The sequence below is a fragment of the Mus caroli genome, unplaced genomic scaffold (genome assembly GCF_978045245.1).
Source record: "Mus caroli unplaced genomic scaffold, Mus_caroli_1 scaffold_5, whole genome shotgun sequence".
Classification (NCBI taxonomy): domain Eukaryota; kingdom Metazoa; phylum Chordata; class Mammalia; order Rodentia; family Muridae; genus Mus; species Mus caroli.
This window is the reverse complement of record NW_028227260.1, coordinates 127406244-127410678: the sequence shown is the minus strand read 5'-3', so window position 1 is coordinate 127410678 and position 4435 is coordinate 127406244. Positions and strand designations below refer to the sequence as shown.

At 40.2% G+C, this 4435-nt stretch overlaps 1 pseudogene; it reads right to left on the bottom strand.

Moving 5' to 3' along the window:
• Positions 1–3197: 3197 nt before the first annotated feature.
• Positions 3198–4108, bottom strand: LOC110287534 (deubiquitinase OTUD6B pseudogene; annotated as a pseudogene).
• Positions 4109–4435: the final 327 nt, after the last annotated feature.

Below are 4435 nucleotides of genomic sequence, written 5' to 3'. Positions count from 1 at the left end.
CCACTGGTTGGGTACAAATATCTGCATCTGACTCTTTCAGTTGCTTGTTGGGTCTTTGGAGGGCAGTCATGATAGATCCCTTTTTGTGAGTACTCCATAACCTCAGTAACAGTGTCAGGCCTTGGGATCTCCCCTTGAGTTGGGATCCCACTTTGGGCATATAACTGGAGCTTCTTTTCCTCAGGCTTCTCTCCATTTCCATCCTTGTAATTCTTTCAGACAGGAACAATTATGGGTCAGAGGTGTGACTGTGGAATGGCAACCCCATCCCTCACTTGATGTCCTGTCTTCCTGCTGGAGGTGGGCTCTATACATTCCCTCTCCCTACTGTAGGGCATTTCATCTAAGGTCTCTCCTTTTGAGTCCTGGGAGCCTCTCACCTCTGAGGTCTCTGGTGCATTCTGGGGGATGTTCCCCCCAGCCTCCTATTTCCTGAGGTTGCATTTTTACATTCATTCTGCTGGCCCCCAGGGCTTCAGTACTTTTCCCTCACCCAATACCAGATCAGGTTCCCCTCTCCCACCCAATTCCGCCCACCCCGTTCACTTTCCCTCTGAGGTCCCTCCCTCCCTCTCCACTTGTGATTACTTTCTTCTCTCTCCCAAGTGGGACTGAGTCATCCTCACTTGGACACTTCAGGTTGTTGAACTTTTTGAGTTCTGTGGACTTTATCTTGTGTATTCTAAATAATAATAATAATAACTATTATTGGCTAATATCTACTTATTAGTGAGTACATACCATGCATGTCCTTTTGGGTCTGAATTACTTCACCCAGGATGATATTTTCTAGTTCCATCCATTTGCCTGCAAAACTCAGGAAGTCCTTGTTCTTAATAGCTGAGTAGTATTCCATTGTGTAAATGAACCACATTTTATGTATCCATTCTTCTGTTGTGGAACTTCTAGGTTGTCTGGAAATCAATCTGGAGGTTCCTCAGAAAATTGGAAATAGATCTACCGGCAGACCCAGCCATACCACTCTTGATAATACACCCAAAAGATCCCCTACCATGCCACAGGGGCACGTGTTCTACTATGTTCACAGCAGCCTGATTTGTGATAGCCAGAAGCTGGAAACAACCATTGGATACTCTTAAATATTTACCACTTATAGAAATGAAGGGTTTGGGTAAATATTTATGTGATACAGCAGGATATTTTTAAACTAATGAGTAAAATAAAATTGGCATTTTACTCCCAACGTGATTGGACAAAGTGCAGAAGGAAAAGCAGGAATGAGCCCAAGGACTTGAGCCTCCAAGTAAATGACCTGAAGGCTTTATGTGTGCCCTAGGGGAGATCTTTTGCTACTATATATTCAAGACTAAGACTGTTGATAATCACTGTGTCTGATTGTCTTTCTAGACATGTTGAACTTCCAGGCCTGCAAGGTATGCTACGTTAATGGGAGGGCATTGTTGAACAAGAATGAGGTCCTGTTGGTTGGACTGGAGATGAATGATACAGCTCTGTTGAAGATAGGAACACTGAGGCCATAAATTCTAATGAGTCATCTTTGCTAGTGGAAGTGGTCTTCTCACCAGACTTAGAGAGTAAGCAACTCATCCCTGGTCATATTAGCTATCCCTGCTTTCTATAAGGGTTACTTTGGAATTGCCTGAGGAAATTATGATGACCTCTGGGGCAGCTGCTAAAAACAAAACAAAACAAAAAAACCAAATATTGATTCTTATCACCTACTACAATCCCTCTTTGTTTACAAACATATAACTATCAAGTTTTTTAAGTGGGCTATATGTTTTATTCATAAATATATTGGCCATTTTAAAATAAAACATATAAACAAAAATTAGAAATCCATAATTAAGTACATTTGAATTCTTGTCAAAACAAGGAAATATTAATGAGTTATTTTAGAGTATCTGTTGAAAATGGAATTTTTAATAACTGTTTCATAATGTTTTGTTTTATTATTGTTTAAGGCTGATACTATAAGATGAAGATAACATTACTTCAAAATAGGTTACAAAGCAGACACCCTTCAGAATACACTGTGTAGCAGGCAAAGTATGTTTTAGTCAACTTGAATGATCTCAGAAAGTCCTTGCTCTGCTGAGCAGTCTCTGCCAGCCTGCCACACTATCACCTGCTTTTAACATCATAAGTCCATTGTTTACTCATAGACAGTATACATGGGTCAAAAGCTCAAATATTATTCACATGATGCTCCACTTAGTTATATTTCTAACTTGGAAAAAATCAGAACACAATGTTTCATTTTCATAAATTGTTGTGGGTGCTCACAGTCAGCTATTGGATGGATCACAGAGCCCCCAATGGAGGAGCTAGAGAAAGTACCCAAGGAGCTAAAGGGATCTGCAACCCTATAGGTAGAACAACATTATTAACTAACCAGTACTCCCCCTCCCCCGGAGCTCGTGTCTCTAGCTGCATATGAATCAGAAGATGGCCTACTCGGCCATCAGTGGAAAGAGAGGCCCATTGGACACACAAACTTTATATGCCCCAGTACAGGGGAACGCCAGGGCCAAAAAGTGGGAATGGGTGGGTAGGGGAGTGGGGGGGAGGGTATGGGGGACTTTTGGGATAGCATTGGAAATGTAATTGAGGAAAATACGTAATAAAAATATTAAAAAAAGAACAGCAAACAGACTTGTGTGTGGGCACAACTCTCCTACAAAGAATACTGTTTGAAGTGATTGAAAATCCCAGTAACATGAGTCATTCCATGTACAATTCTCCTGTACTGATTTTACCACCCCTGACCCTAGTCATACCAAAGTCACTGGGATCACGAGCACTTTACAAGCATTGATAAACCTGCTGTCACTACAATATGTTCTGATCATGACAGAAACCAAGTCTTCTCACTTTTAAGAGAAATTAAATTGGAATCTTTATTTTTAGAACATAAAGCTGGGGGGGGATTTAAAACAAATTTATTCCAAACCAGAATGTGCAGGACAACTAAAATTAATGAGCACAAAGAGTAACATCTTGGCCTATAATGACGTTTTCCACAATAGATTTTAAGTTCTAAAACTGCCATTAAGAGAGCACTGGTTAAAGTTAATCCAATGTATTTCTTAAAAGCTTTTAGTAAGCTTATTCATAAAACTCATTTAAGGTAGTTGTGCTTTTCAGTAGCATTTACAACAATCTAGCACTTGGTAGATTGGCACACGCTATAATACAGTGTAACATTTTGTAAACTAGTTGCAATTTTCAGTAGCCTAGTTCACCAACTGTGTAACAGAAATGTAATGTTCTCCTAAGCTATACGCATGCCTCATGTATACTAGTACTAATGGATTCCTAGGATACTCTTCACCAACTAATAGGAGGAACATCTGCGTGTAGTATCTCTATTGGTGTTTGTAAGATGTGAGACAGAGCTCTTAGCTCAAGCTGACTGCCCCATGCCGCTGTGTTTACAATATCATCACAATACTTCCCAAACTCTTCTGGTGTGTACATATCTCCTGTGCTGAGGTTTGTTAGAAGCGGCAGGAAGTCATCTGAATGGCTTTGCATGTACTCAGCAGCCTGCCTCCTTAGGGTAGCCACAGTCAGAGCACAGTCTTGTTCTCTCAGTTGATCCTCAAGAACTCTATACATACAATGACCATCAGATGGAATATGTTTAATTTCCAATTCTCTGGCTGCCAATATTTGAGCAAGTTTTTTCACTCTCAAGATGTCTGACTCCCGATAAGTTTTTAATTTTAGCCTCTGCTATCCTTTCTTCCTGCTCCTTTTCCAATGCAGCCTTCTTTTCCCGTCTCTTTTGTACTTTTGAAATCTGAGGTGGTTGATTCTCAAGTACCAAGTTTGAAATGTTAACAGCAACAGAATCTACCTTACTATCCTTGAAAGTCAGCTTCAGTTGGTTCAGTTCCTCCCTGTGTTTTTGCTCCATTTCTCTCTCCAACTTAGCAACATCTTCCTTGAGTTGTTTCCTTATCTTTTTGTTGTTTTTGGGACCAGCGTTCTTCATTCCTTGAATTTTGGCTTGCAGCTCCTTCTTCTTTCGGTGCTATCTTACCAGCTGTTCCTCCTCCTCAAGTTCTTCAGTTAAGACTGCCTCCATGACAACCAGGTGGCCGGGCACACACACTGGAGGAGATTGGCCACTATCAAGTCTTAAATGACCTATAAATATAAAGTTCAAAGTGTGATCCATGAAGAGATATGCAGAATTTCAACATATTTACTTGAGGTGTCTCATTTCACAAGATTCTGCTGTGAGAGAAAATATGGAGATGGATACTAAGACTATAAGACAATGTTGGGAGGAGCATAAACATGGATCAGGCAGAATCTATTAATATGGACTGACTAAGTAGAAAAAAAATTTTTTTTAAATGTAGGCCATAGAGTTACAAAAGGCAGTTAGGTTGTATGGTTGAAACTTGGCTTTAAAGATAGGCTGAAACTGGTGAACTGGAAA